A 15,637-nucleotide genomic window follows, 5' to 3' on the forward strand; every position below is an offset into this window, starting at 1 on the left:
GCAGGATCTCAGATGAAGAGGCCGGGTGCGACTGCGCATTTACAGAGTGTACCCATTTACAGGGTGAACCCATTTAGTCTGTAACCAATGGCAGTGTGCTCATTTACAGAGTGTACCCATTTACAGGGTGAACCCATTTAGTCTATCGCCAATGGCAGTGTACTCATTTACAGAGTGTACCCATTTACAGGGTGAACCCATTTAGTCTCTAGCCAATGGCAGTGTACTCATTTACAGAGTGCACCCATTTACAGAGTGAACCCATTTAGTCTCTAGCCAATGGCAGTGTACTCATTTACAGAGTGTACCCATTTACAGGGTGAACTCATTTAGTCTCTAGCCAATGGCAGTGTACTCATTTACATAGTGTACCCATTTACAGGTGAGGCGGTGGTGTCTTCGTCAGATTTGATGGCAGGGTTTGGGATCAACTTGAGTACTGTACCGATGTCTTTGTTAGTGTGGAGTCGGTGTCAGGAGTTCAGTGTGAAGGGTGGGTGTCAGTGTTGCGGTGTGAGTGCAAGTATTGGGGCGAGTGTTGGGGTGAGGGTGAGTGTTGGGGTGTTGGGGTGAGGGTGAGTGTTGGGGTGAGAGTGAGTGTTGGGGTGACTGTCAGTTCGAGTGTTAAAGTGAGAGTGAGTGCTAAGGTGAGCACCGTAATGATACATTCACGCCCACCACCGTGTGACGTCATCGTCTAATCGCGTCACGACCGCTCCCTCGCACCCCCCAACACGCCAGCCCTGTGGGGTGTGGCGGGGTGTGGCGGGTGTGGTGTGACGCGGGGTGTGGTGTGACGCGGGGTGTGGTGTGACGCGAGGTGTGGTGTGACGAGATGTGGTGTGACGCGGTGTGGTGTGACGCGGGGTGTGGTGTGACGCGGGGTGTGGTGTGACGCGGGCAGTGGTGTGACGCGGGCTGTGGTGTGACGCGGGCTGTGGTGTGACGCAGGGTGTGGTGTGACGCGGGGTGTGGTGTGACGCAGGGTGTGGAGTGTCGGGATATGAACTTGAGAACGAAAGCCGCGAGAGTTGCGCCGTTGCACGTGACGTGGGCATAGTCACTGGTCGATTCAAATGTCCTCTGGCCAACAGCGATCCGCCGTTCCGGGGCCATGTGCATCGGGACAGCCGCTGTGGCTGTGCGGCAGCTGCAGCTCGGTGCGTCACGGACGAGCGAGCAGGCCCCGGAGCTCCAGCGAGCAGGCCCCGGAGCTCCAGCGAGCAGGCCCCGGAGCTCCAGCGAGCTCCGTGCAACCGTTGCGCGATTTGGCAGAAGGACGCGATGGCTACATCACCGGCGCTGTGCGCCACGGTCTCTTTCACTCGACCCCGGGCGCCTCCCCAGTCGCCCCAAGGAGCCGCCCCTGAACTGGGGGGCACACGGGGAGCCCACTGTTGTTTAATACGGGGGGCATAGAACTCCACCGCACTCACCCCCCCGGCCAGGCAGCTCACGATCATGGTGGCATCGCAGTGGCACGGACACTCGGCTACAATACCCCTTCATTTCCACTGGCACGCTCTCGGCACGGGAGGTTTTACCACCGGCTATTTTGCCGAGCGGAGTCGGAACAAAACCGTGATACGCTCGCCTCGTAATAATACATCGGAATCTAGCTTCTAGTTTGGGGCCAAGCAGGGCCAGGGTCAACCACAGTCCCACGTTGCGACCCAGCCTCGTTCACCGCACGTGACGTCGGCGGCACGGCTCGGCTTTCGCAGCAGAACAAAAAAAAACAACAGCGGCGACCTCCCGGGCCGCCCAGGCCCCGGCGCAGCCCGGCTCGGTTGTGCAGTGGAACAAAACGAGATGCGCGAGTGGCTTCGCTCACGTGGTACGAGACTCGCGTGAGGAGCCGATCGAACGCTCGCGGCACAACCCTGGGGCGTCGCCTCTCCCAAAGCAACTCCCTGGGAAAGGAGCGCGGAGGATCGAGCCCAAGCCTCAAGTCGCTCGTATTCTGGAAGGGGGCAAGGCCCGGATGGTTTGGGCACAAAGATGAGAAGCGGCACAAACGGTGGCGTTCGAAGGGCTGCAGAGATTCAGAGACCCACAGACTCGGAGCAATACCCAGACTCGCACAGAGACTCGCACAGAGAGCATACTCATACCGAGACGCATAGATCCACAGAGACCCAGGGACTCGCACAGAGACCGGCTGGCTAGGAGGGCTATGGCGACGCCACTGGTGCAAGGCAGGAGGGAGACTGATCGAGGGCTGGGAGAGACTGCCGGGGAGCGAGCTGTGAGACTGTGGATGCGAGGAGAGGAGACCAATAGAAGCGCGAGGAGACAGCAGCCGGCCCCACCGGGCACCCGTGGCACTCATGGCTGGTGTCTGGAGTCGGCGTGACTCCGGCAGTAGCTACAGCCAAAGCAACTCAACATACGTCTCTCTGTATGCTGACATACAACAACTCACAGCCACGACTCGCTTGAAAAGTTTTTTTCACTATATTTAATTGTTTACTTGTATGTGTATGTGTGTAATGATGGCGGTGATGATGGAACTGAGAGTGGTAATCATGATGGCTCTTGGAGTGTTGGCGATGATGAAGGTGACGATGATAAAAGCAGGAAATGCTCAGTAACAGATCAATGTGCAGGGGGGGCCGAGGAGTCACCGGGAGCGACTGTCACCTCCTCTTCCTCCTCCTCCCTCGTCTTCCACATCCCAGCTCAATCCTGCACAGACGTTCACCATCGTCACGCGCGCGTCACACAGGGTGCCAGGTGTCACAGGCGCGTCACACAGGATGACACGCGTGTGTCACAAGTGTCCTGTACGTGGCACAGACGTCGCACATCGTCACGCGCGCGTGCTACGGTTACCGGCGCAGGCAGTGGTGCCCAGAAGCTTCAGCTGTGCCAAGCACCACCCTCCCCATCCGCATTCAAAGTAAAACGGAAGACAGATCATGTAAACGGAGCTAAAACGTGGCAGGGACCCACTGGTGCACTCCCTCCCCCACCTCCTCCTGCTGCTCCGACCGAGCTCGCGTGGCGATGGCGCGCTCACGGCGCCGCCCCGTGGCTGAGCCCCGCACTGCCGCCTCCGGCCTCGGCACGCTCCGTCACCACGGGACACGAGACGATACCATCATGAGAGCGATCATTCTGCATTGATCCAGCAGGACCACACCGAGAAGTATGGCTCTTTTTCAGGAGGGTCCTGCTGCTGCTGCTACATTGGGTGTTTATGTTTGGATACTTCCAGGCCGGAGTAAACCCACGCCTTGCGCGAGGGGGCACCACTCTATCCCCGTACAGATGGACACAGGTGGACACAGGTACTTGCTCTACTGCCTTCTCCTGGCTAGCCAGGGTATGGCACCTCCTCGACACCCAATCAGGAGAAGGGAGTTTCACAGGATTTCTGTGTGATCCACCAACCCTTCCTACCTCCACGATGCTGGACTACAGGCCACGTGCATAGCCACGACCACTACCGCCCGGCTAAGATGCCAAGCCTGCTGACCCCTAACCTCTAACTCTGGGGGGCGGTGACACGGCTGAGCGGCAACGCGTCCGTGATTCGTCAGGCCGCCCTGGTTACCACTGCGGCGTGTGCGGCATGGACCGTACACTACCACGCCCCGCCCGCTTCGCTCACGGCGGACGTTAAAGATCCCCGCGACGTCGAAACGAGGAGCAGGAGGCCATCATCGCGTGTCCACGTCGCGGTGCAAATTTGCCAAATCGGATTACAATGACACCGCACATCGCTCCCTTGGGATCGCAAGCACGCACACAGCGGCGGCGGCGGCGAGCATCGCCACCTACTGGCAGATGCCGGCTCGCAGGCCCAGGCATCGAGTCGGCTTGTGCCGCACAGGGACAGCTGCCACTGGGGCGCGTGGACGTACAAACCGCACGGCTGAAATAAAACAAAAAAAATCTACGGGAGAGGGCGCAGCCCCTGCAACTGATGCACTCACGCCACGCCGGCGGAAAGGGGATCTCTGCCAGGGGGAGCCCGAGAGTGGTAATTGGCCTACTCTTCCACACTGACCCAGGCGTACTGGAAGAGGTGAACGTACCCACACTTTACCCCACCACCCTGCTAACCTGGGCCAGCGGCTGCCTTTGTTTCCCAGTTAACGAGGTGATAACCCCCCGTTTATTGTTCCACGCATTCCGATATATGCCAAAACCGGTTATGTAACACGAACCAGTTGAATAACATGATATAATATATACAAGCATCTATATATACACACAAAGCGCTACACTACCGCTCCCCACATCTTCATACTATACAAATAAACGATAAATAGGTGTGTGTGAGGAGCGGTGGTGCAGCGGTTTGGGCGCTGCGCTACAAATCTGGCGACCCGAGTTCGATTCCCCCTCACAGCCACCAACATCGGTGATGAATATCTTAACCGGTCCTGGGTCTTTTCTAGGTCCCCTCAGGCGGGAGGGTGGGCGTGGTGTTGGCCACCGACTCCCGCCATGGGTGCTACTCGCTAACAGCTGTGTGTGTGTGACCCCAACAGTCTGTTAAGGCTATACGGGGGATCTTTGTCTGTGTGTGTGTGACCCCAACAGTCTGTTAAGGCTATACGGGGGATCTTTGTCTGTGTGTGTGTGACCCCAACAGTCTGTTAAGGCTATACGGGGGATCTTTGTCTGTGTGTGTGTGGGCACGCACGTACATGCCAGCAGAGATGCCGCCAGCATTGCGCAGGCTGCCAGGGCGCCCTGGTGCATTCTGGGAGTACTGGCACCGCCACTCACCCAACCTGTTTGGACGGGAGATCATTCCACACACACACAACCGGATAATCACACAACTGTATCATTCCACACACACACACACACCTGTATTATTGCATACACACCTGTATAATAACACACCCCTGTATAATAACACACAACTGTATAATCACACACCCCTGTAAAACCACACACAAGCACACGTGTATAATCACACGTGCTTAGCCATACACAAACATGTCATAGAAAGCTGAAAATCCCCGTCGCTTTTCACAGGCTGTTGTTGTTGGGACAAGTGCTGTTGGTGAGCCCGTGCTCGCACGCACTCGCGTACGTACACTCTCACCCATTCACGTATTCCATCTCTCACGCTGTGCTCTCCCCGTCACTCACTGCGAGAGCCGGCCCGCATCTTGGCCCTGAGCTGCACGCTCCGGAGTTTCGCCGTCTCGCTCGCCTGGCACCGCACCGCGGCGCCGTTCCCGAAGTCGGTCATCCCGGCGTGCAGCACGCACAGCGACGTGGACACGAGCCCCGTGGCCGGCGCGCGCCCGTGCTGACACAACACGCGCGTCGTCGCCACGGGGTTGGGGTCGGGCGGCCACATGCACACCACCTCGTCCCCCAGGGCCCACCTAGCGACCAGGAGAGAGAGGGGGAGGGAGGGCTGAGCGAGAGGTCGCTCTTAGCACAGACTCACATAGAGACCCACAGACTCACATCGAGACCCACAGATTAAATTAGAGACCCACAGACTCACATCGAGACCCACAGATTAAATTAGAGACCCATAGACTCACATAGAGACCTATGCCCCAACAACACAAAGCGCCCACTGTGTCTTTTCAGCGCCTTGAGACGCGGTCACACTCCTCGTCTTACGCAAGGCTCACACACTTCAAGAGGCTGGGTTCGACTGTGGGCCTGCGTGTCTGGCGGTCTTCTTGGCCAACAGCTACCGCCCCCCATGCCCCCCTCCCCCGGGTGGCCGCACGCACCACACCATGGAGGTCTCGTTGGCCTCCAGCTCGCAGGCGAAGCAGGGGACGTTGCCGGCCCAGCTGGGCTCCTTCACGGGCACCATGCGCCCAGAGGCGGCAGCGTCCCCGCAGCGCGGGGGAGAGATGCATACTGACGGCGAGAGGGGGGGGGATTGGAGAGATGCGCGGGGAGGGACATGGGGAATAGGAACAGGGGGGTAGAGACATGGGGGGGGAGAGACATGGGGGGGGTAGAGACATGGGGGGGGGTAGAGACATGGATGGGGGTAGAGACATGGGGGGGGGGTAGAGACATGGGGAGGGTAGAGACATGGAGGGGGGTAGAGACATGGGGGGGGTAGAGACATGGGGGGGTAGAGACATGGTTGGGGGTAGAGACATGGGGGGGTAGAGACATGGTTGGGGGTAGAGACATGGGGGGGGGGGGGGTAGAGACATGGGGGAGGTAGAGGTGGGGGTAGAGACATGGGGAGGGTAGAGACATGGGGGTGGGGGTAGAGACATGGGGGGGGGGTAGAGACATGGGGGGTAGAGACATGGGGGAGGTAGAGACATGGGGGGGGTAGAGACATGGGGGGGGTAGAGACATGGGGGAGGGTAGAGACATGGGGGTAGAGACATGGGGGGGGGGGTAGAGACATGGGGAGGGGGTAGAGACATGGGGGGGTAGAGACATGGGGGGGTAGAGACATGGGGGGGTAGAGACATGGGGGGTAGAGACATGGGGGTAGAGACATGGGGGTAGAGACATGGGGGGGGTAGAGACATGGGGAGGGGGTAGAGACATGGGGGGGGGTAGAGACATGGATGGGGGTAGAGACATGGAGGGGGGTAGAGACATGGGGGGGGTAGAGACATGGAGGGGGGTAGAGACATGGAGGGGGGTAGAGACATGGGGGGGTAGAGACATGGTTGGGGGTAGAGACATGGGGGGGGGGTAGAGACATGGAGGAGGTAGAGGTGGGGGTAGAGACATGGGGGGTGTAGAGACATGGGTGGTGTAGAGACATGGGGGGGGGGTAGAGACATGGGGGTAGAGACATGGGGGGGGGGGGGGGTAGAGACATGGGGGGGTAGAGACATGGGGGGGGGTAGAGACATGGGGGTAGAGACATGGGGGGGGGTAGAGACATGGGGAGGGGGTAGAGACATGGGGGGGGTAGAGACATGGGGGGGGGTAGATACATGAGGGGGGGTAGAGACATGGGGGGGTAGAGACATGGGGGGGGGTAGAGACATGGGGGTAGAGACATTGGGGGGGGTAGAGACATGGGGAGGGGGTAGAGACATGGGGGGGGGTAGAGACATGGGGGGGGGGTAGATACATGAGGGGGGGTAGAGACATGGGGGGGTAGAGACATGGGGGGGGGTAGAGACATGGGGGGGGTAGAGACATGGGGAGGGGGGGTAGAGACATGGGCGGGTAGAGACATGGGGGGGGGGGTACAGATATGGGGGGGTAGAGACATGGGGGGGGTAGAGACATGGGGGGGTAGAGACATGGGGGGGGGTAGAGACATGGGGGGGGGGTAGAGACATGGGGGGGGTAGAGACATGAGGAGGGGGTAGAGACATGGGGGGGGTAGATACATGGGGGGTAGAGACATGGAGGGGGGTAGAGACATGGAGGGGGGTAGAGACATGGAGGGGTAGAGACATGGGGGGGGGGGGGGTAGAGACATGGGGGGGGGGTAGAGACATGGGGGGGGTAGAGACATGAGGAGGGGGTAGAGACATGGGGGGGGTAGATACATGGGGGGTAGAGACATGGAGGGGGGTAGAGACATGGAGGGGGGTAGAGACATGGAGGGGGGTAGAGACATGGGGGGGGGTAGAGAAATGGGGGGGTAGAGAAATGGGGGGGGGGTAGAGACATGGGGGGGTAGAGACATGGGGGGGGTAGAGACATGGGGGGGGTAGAGACATGGAGGGGGGTAGAGACATGGAGGGGGGTAGAGACATGGGGGTGGGGGTAGAGACATGGGGGTGGGGGTAGAGACATGGGGGAGGGTAGAGACATGGGGGGGGATGAGACATGGGGGGTAGAGACATGGGGGGGGGGGGGTAGAGACATGGGGGAGGTAGAGACATGGGGGGGGTAGAGACATGGGGGGGGGGGGGTAGAGACATGGGGGGGTAGAGACATGGGGGGGGTAGAGACATGGGGGGTGTAGAGACATGGGGGGGGGGTAGAGACATGGGGGTAGAGACATGGGGGGGGGTAGAGACATGGGGAGGGGGTAAAGACATGGGGGGGGGGGGTAGAGACATGGGGAGGGGGTAGAGACATGGGGGGGTAGAGACATGGGGGGGAGTAGAGACATGGGGGGGTAGAGACATGGGGGGTAGAGACATGGGAGGGGGGGTAGAGACATGGGGAGGGGGGGTAGAGACATGGGGGGGGGGTAGAGACATGGTTGGGGGTAGAGACATGGTGGGGGGGTAGAGACATCGGTGGGGTAGAGACATGGGGGGGGTAGAGACATGGGGGGGGTAGAGACATGGGGAGGGGGTAGAGACATGGGGGGGGGGGGTAGAGACATGGGGGGGGGTAGAGACATGGGGGGGGGGGGTAGAGACATGGGGGGGGGTAGAGACATGGGGGGGGGTAGAGACATGGGGGTAGAGACATGGGGGAGTAGAGACATGGGGGGGTAGAGACATGGGGAGGGGGTAGAGACATGGGGGTAGAGACATGGGGGTAGAGACATGGGGGGTAGAGACATGGGGGGGGTAGAGACATGGGGGGGGTAGAGACATGGGGGGGGTAGAGACATGGGGGGGGGTAGAGACATGGGGGGTAGAGACATGGGGGGGTAGAGACATGGGGAGGGGGTAGAGACATGGGTGGTGTAGAGACATGGGGGGGGTAGAGACATGGGGGGGGTAGAGACATGGGGGGGGTAGAGACATGGGGGGGGGTAGAGACATGGGGAGGGGGTAGAGACATGGGGGGGTAGAGACATGGGGGGGGTAGAGACATGGGGAGGGGGGGTAGAGACATGGGGGGGGGTAGAGACATGGGGGGGTAGAGACATGGGGGGGTAGAGACATGGGGGGGTAGAGACATGGGGAGGGGGTAGAGACATGGGGGGGTAGAGACATGGGGGGGGTAGAGACATGGGGAGGGGGGTAGAGACATGGGGGGGGTAGAGACATGGGGGGTAGAGACATGGGGGGGGGGGGGTAGAGACATGGGGGTAGAGACATGGGGAGGGGGGGTAGAGACATGGGGGGGGTAGAGACATGGGGGGGGGGGTAGAGACATGGGGGGGGTAGAGACATGGGGAGGGGGTAGAGACATGGGGGGGGGTAGAGACATGGGGGGGGTAGAGACATGGGGGGGGTAGAGACATGGGGGGGGTAGAGACATGGGGGGGGGTAGAGACATGGGGGGGGTAGAGACATGGGGAGGGGGTAGAGACATGGGGGGGGGGGTAGAGACATGGGGGAGGGTAGAGACATGGAGGGTAGAGACATGGGGGGGGTAGAGACATGGGGGAGGGTAGAGACATGGAGGGTAGAGACATGGGGGGGGTAGAGACATGGGGGGGGTAGAGACATGGGGGGGGTAGAGACATGGGGGAGGGTAGAGACATGGAGGGTAGAGACATGGGGGGGGTAGAGACATGGGGGGGGTAGAGACATGGGGGGGGTAGAGACATGGGGGGGGTAGAGACATGGGGGGGGGGTAGAGACATGGGGGGGGGGGGTAGAGACATGGGGGGGTAGAGACATGGGGGGGTAGAGACATGGGGGGGGTAGAGACATGGGGGGGGGGGTAGAGACATGGGGGGGTAGAGACATGGGGGGGTAGAGACATGGGGGGGGCGGTAGAGACATGGGGGGGGTAGAGACATGGGGGGGGGTAGAGACATGGGGGGGGTAGAGACATGGGGGGGGGGGTAGAGACATGGGGGGGTAGAGACATGGGGGGGGTAGAGACATGGGGGGGGTAGAGACATGGGGGGGGGGGGGTAGAGACATGGAGGGGTAGAGACATGGGGGGGGTAGAGACATGGGGGGGGTAGAGACATGGGGGGGGGTAGAGACATGGGGGGGGGTAGAGACATGGGGGGGGTAGAGACACGGGGGGGGGGTAGAGACATGGGGGGGGGTAGAGACACGGGGGGGGGTAGAGACATGGGGGGGGGTAGAGACATGGGGGGGGTAGAGACACGGGGGGGGGTAGAGACATGGAGGGGTAGAGACATGGGGGGGTAGAGACATGGGGGGGGGTAGAGACATGGGGGGGGGTAGAGACATGTGGGGGTAGAGACATGGGGGGGGTAGAGACATGGGGGGGTAGAGACATGGGGGGGTAGAGACATGGGGAGGGGGGGGTAGAGACATGGTTGGGGGTAGAGACATGGGGGGGGGGGGTAGAGACATGGGGGAGGGTAGAGACATGGGGGGGGGGTAGAGACATGGGGAGGGGGGGGTAGAGACATGGTTGGGGGTAGAGACATGGGGGGGGGGTAGAGACATGGGGGGGGGTAGAGACATGGGGGGGTAGAGACATGGGGGGGGGTAGAGACATGGGGGGGGGTAGAGACATGGGGGGAGGGTAGAGACATGGGGGGGGTAGAGACATGGGGGGGGGGTAGAGACATGGGGGGGGTAGAGACATGGGGGGGGGGGGGGTAGAGATATGGGAGAGATACCGACGATGAGGATGATGGTATAAGAATAGGGTTTACCCTTTCTGGCAATAAAAAGTTGCAAATAATCGTGTCTGCATTAACCAAGAAGTTTCAGTTTGCTGTTAACACAACTGTTTTATTGCCAGAAAGGGTAAATCCTATTATAATATTTTGAGGTCCGATGATGATAGAAATTATGCTGCTGATGACAATGGTAGTGAAGGTGTGCAAGGAAATGGTGGTGATGGTGAATGTGATGGTGGTAATGAGTTCAAGCTGCTTCTGATGATGATGATGATTATGGAAATTATGGCAATGCTGTAGTTACTGATACACATTATGATGATGGGCATGATACCTATTACGCATTGTGCTGCTGGTGATATTAATAGCGAGGAAATTGATGGGAATTACTCTGTTAACGATACTGTTGATGATAGCTAATGGTGATGGTGATGATGGCAGTGATGTAGACGGTGATGTTACCCTGTGGGAAGCAGCATGCGTGGCTCACCTAGCACGGCCACCGTGACGACCCAGCAGGTGATCAGATGTCTCACCATCTCCTCCATGTGCAGGTGAGTGCGCGCCAGGCGTGGTGCAGTGCAGAAGTCACTCACGGCAGACCAGGCCGACCCGCCCGCAAAAACCCTCACCAGGATCCTGCTGCACACCTGTATAAGACCTCACCTGCACCACATCATCTGGATTTAAAACATCTAGGTGCTAATGCATTATAACTACTAATAATAACGATGATTCACCCGTTGTCACAATTCACCTGGATCCCACCTCCACCATGATTAGTGACTATCAGGATCACCAATATGTTCGTCATCAGCAGCATCATCATCACCACCACATCCATTCATTGCATTACGCTCCACCATCAACATGGCCACTTGAGATAGGGTCAGCCCTCACCTGGATCAGAACTCACCTGGGTCAAACACTCACCTGGATCAAACGTCCACAATCGGCCACCACCATCACAGATATTACTCTCAGCATCATCAGTAGCAGCATCACCACCATCACAGCCATTACAGTACATTACTACCACGACCAAGCCGGCCACCCGAGTTAGAATACGATCTCACCTTGATCTCCATCTCACCTGGATATGTCACCTTGATCTAAATCTCACCTGGCGTTCAATCTCACCTGGATACTATCTCACATAGAGTTCAATCGCATCTTGATCTCAATCTCACCTGGCGTTCAATCTCACCTGGATACTATCTCACCTAGAGTTCAATCGCATCTTGATCTCAATCTCACCTGGATACTATCTCACCTAGAGTTCAATCGCATCTTGATCTCAATCTCACCTGGAGTTCAATCTCACCTGGATACAATCCCACTTGGAGTTCAATCTCACCTGGAGTTCAATCTCACCTGGATACGATCTCACCTGGACCTCATTCTCACCCAAGTTAAGTACAGTACTCACAAGCATGAGCTCTTACGTGCATCTCACCTCGATACCAAACACACGCGCGCACAACGACATTTAAAAGTGCGCGGAGCAGCCTGGGGAGATGCACGCTGGGAGGGAGACTGCGAGCCGGGAGCACGCGGGGTCGAGACGCCACTCGGACCGCTCCGTGAGCTCGGGCAGCGCGCGTCACGGCTAGGAGCCAGGGTAGGGACTGAGGCCTCAGAGGGGGAGCGTACACCGCGGAGATGGAGCGAGTATGAGGGTCAGCTCGCGAACAGAGGAGTTTTGTTGTGGCATCGCTGGATCGTGCCGCGAGGCGGCTGGCCTGGGGAGGAAGCCGTGGACCGTGGTGGTGGCGATGGCTGTGACTGCGCCTCGACGTCTGCGCTCTCCGCCATCACCACCGCGATGAAGTATGGTCAAGTTATCCCCTCGTCCAGTAATGTATTTACCCTAGCAGACGACGACGATAATGGTGATGGCACGCTACACCTGCGTGTGAGCTCACCTGGATCTGCTCGCCTCTCTCCCTTCTGTTGTTCTCTCTACCAGTCCACACCTCACCTGGATGTCACGGGATGTGACGTCACGCCCATCTAAATCTCGCCTGGTGACGTCATGCACATCTCGCTTACCTGGTGACGTCACGCGCATCCCGCTCACCTGGTGACGTCACGCGCATCCCGCTCACCTGGTGACGTCACGCGCATCCCGCTCACCTGGTGACGTCACGCGCATCTCGCTCACCTGATGACGTCACGCGCACCTCGCTCACCTGGTGACGTCATGCGCATCTCGCTCGCCCTGTGACGTCACGCGCATCCCGCTCACCTGGTGACGTCACGCGCACCTCGCTCACCTGGTGACGTCATGCGCATCTCGCTCGTCCTGTGACGTCACGCGCATCCCGCTCACCTGGTGACGTCACGCGCATCGTACTCAGTGATGTTACGCGCGTCTTAATCCACATGACGTCACGCGCATCTTACCTGGTGACGTCACAGCAATGAATGAAGGACTCGTGTATTTCCTCCAGACCGTCGCTAAACTAAACTTTTTTTATTTTACCAGGTAAGACCTGGCTGTCACAAATGGTAGCTCAACAAAGCGGCTGGTCATCACGTGGAAATGTCGAGCAGCAAAATACTCGAAACGCGTGAATTCGATTCTAATTGGGGGGGGGGGGGAAATCGGAGGACCCGGATAAAAATCCACGCGACCACGGGGAGAATTTTCAAACTCCAAATATACAACAGCAGGCGTCAGGGTCGGAGTCGAGCTCACGGCCTCCTGTGGTGTAGCGGGCGAGGTAGTTAACGTCTCGCCACCACGGCGCTTGAGGTCTTCTTGGGCGCGTTTCACACCTTTGACTGCCGCTCCGTCGTTATTCTCGGCCAAGGTTATTGAAACACATTTTTTTTGCATAACCGTCTTGAAAAGTCCGGTAAAACCGGTTGCCCAACCCACACGTGACACAAATGCCTGTTGCAATAATAATAATCATCATCACGTGTGCAGCCTTACAGCCGCGGTAGAGATGTTAGTGGCCATCCACACCCGACGTGCGATCCAGAGGCCGCCGGTTCATCCCCCTGCCCCATCCCCCCCTGCCCCATCCCCCCCTGCCCCATCCCCCCCTGCCCCATCCCCCCCTGCCCCATCCCCCCCTGCCCCATCCCCCCCTGCCCCATCCCCCCCTGCCCCATCCCCCCCTGCCCCATCCCCCCCTGCCCCATCCCCCCCTGCCCCATCCCCCCCTGCCCCATCCCCCCCTGCCCCACCCCCCCCTGCCCCACCCCCCCCTGCCCCACCCCCCCCTGCCCCATCCCCCCCTGCCCCACCCCCCTCTGCCCCACCCCCCTCTGCCCCACCCCCCCCTGCCCCACCCCCCCCTGCCCCACCCCCCTACCGCGAAGGGAGATGTGGCGGAGTTGTGAATATCTGTGGGCTCACCCCGCCTCATCTCCCCGGGTATGCGCGGCACACGCATCCCAAACCACCGACTATGGCCACTTCCTGCTGTTATCCGTGACCACCTGGAGAGTGGCGGAGCAGTGGCGAGCGCGCTGCGCTACGAACCCGGCGACCCGAGTTCGATTCTCGCGCACGGCCAACACCGGTGGCCATTCTCTGAACCGGATACTGGGCCTCCCCTATGTCGACTCAGCCTCAAATGAGTACCTGGTGCGGTGTGTAAACATCGCCACTGGAGAGACAAAGGCGTCCGGGCGTGGTGCTCCCCACTCCATCCCCTCGTGTGCTCGCTTACGGCACTTGCCCCAACAGTCTGTTAAAGCTACACGGGGCATCTTTGTGGTCCACGTGCTACGTGCGGCTCCCTAGGACCACGAGCTAAAGAACCACCGTGAGGTGCTGGAGTCACTTCCATTAAAATATCATCGAGTTGGAGTCAGCTTCCTTGCCCAGGCTGGAAGGACAGGAGGCGGACAGGAGGCAGACGTGCACTGAACACGGCAGCCATTCTCTTTGGTTCTATTGGGTAAAGTCACGTAGGTAAAAAATAAAATAACACAAATCACGACGTTTCGACCACAACACAAGTGGCCTTCATCAGGTGAAGGGACCAACCTGTCCGGAGGACAGCGTTGGAGTGAAAAAAGTCAAGCGCAGGTCGCCTCCTTTAAGCTGTGAGTGGGTAAACAGAAAATACGCCTTGACAAAGGAATTAGCATAAAATGTAAAGCTGTGCAAGCTCGCAAATAGCATCAAAAATACATTAGCACCACCGTGAGAGTTTGGGATGCCACTAATTGAATGAAAATACTGTACCATTAAAAATTCCTTTAACGTTTGGTTCGATTTAGAACATCTTTCCAATGGTTGCTTAATTTGAAGCCATCTTCTCGGTTGAAATTGTGTCTGTGTTTGTAGATCTGGATTGCCTCGTGAACAAATCTCTGATAAAAACCCGTGGGTTTGCAAAGAATCTTGGTATCGGAGAAAATTATATCGTGACCACCCACAGCGTTGTAACAATGATCAGCTACGGCAGAATTCGTTTTGCCGTGTTTCAAATCTGATTTGTGCTCGCGAATTCGGTCAGAGACATGTCGCTTTATCTCCCCGATATAGCAATCACCGCAGGTACAACTCAAATTGTAAACCCCGAGGTATTGTAAGCCAGGAATGACATCCTTCACGGATGGGATCAGATCACGAATTTTGTGTACTGTATTGAACCGGACCTGGATCTTGTGTTTGTTTAGAATTTTGGAAATCTTTTTAGTAACGCCTGCTATATATGGTAGTGTGATGGTTTTGACCGGAGTATCAAGTGGTTGTTTCTGTATGGAGGGAGAAACAGCTTGGCGGATGGTACGGTCAGAGTATCCATTCCTTTTGAGGGCCAGGTGTACATGTTTGAATTCACTGGTCAGGTGGTGTTGGTCCGAAATGCAATGAGCCCTATGGTATAAAGTTTTGATGAGAGAATTATTTTGGGCTGGGTGGTGGGAATCAGGTTTCAAGTAGGAATCTGTGTGGGTGGGTTTCCTGTAGACAGAATGCCCCAATGAGCCATCAGGTCTCCTCTCAAACAGAACATCTAAGAATGATATCTTGCCATCTTTCTCCACTTCCATGGTGAATTTGATGGCGGGATGTCTGGAATTGAATTCGCGAGCACAAATCAGATTTGAAACACGGCAAAACGAATTCTTCTGCCGTAACTGATTATTGTTACAACGTTGTGGGTGATCACGATATAATTTTCTCCGATACCAAGATTCTTTGCAAACCCACGGGTTTTTATCAGAGATTTGTTCACGAGGCAATCCAGATCTACAAACACAGACACAATTTCAACCGAG

The sequence above is a fragment of the Petromyzon marinus genome, chromosome 32 (assembly GCF_048934315.1).
Source record: "Petromyzon marinus isolate PM22_M1 ecotype Great Lakes invasive population chromosome 32, UKy_Petmar_22M1.pri1.0, whole genome shotgun sequence".
NCBI lineage: Eukaryota > Metazoa > Chordata > Hyperoartia > Petromyzontiformes > Petromyzontidae > Petromyzon > Petromyzon marinus.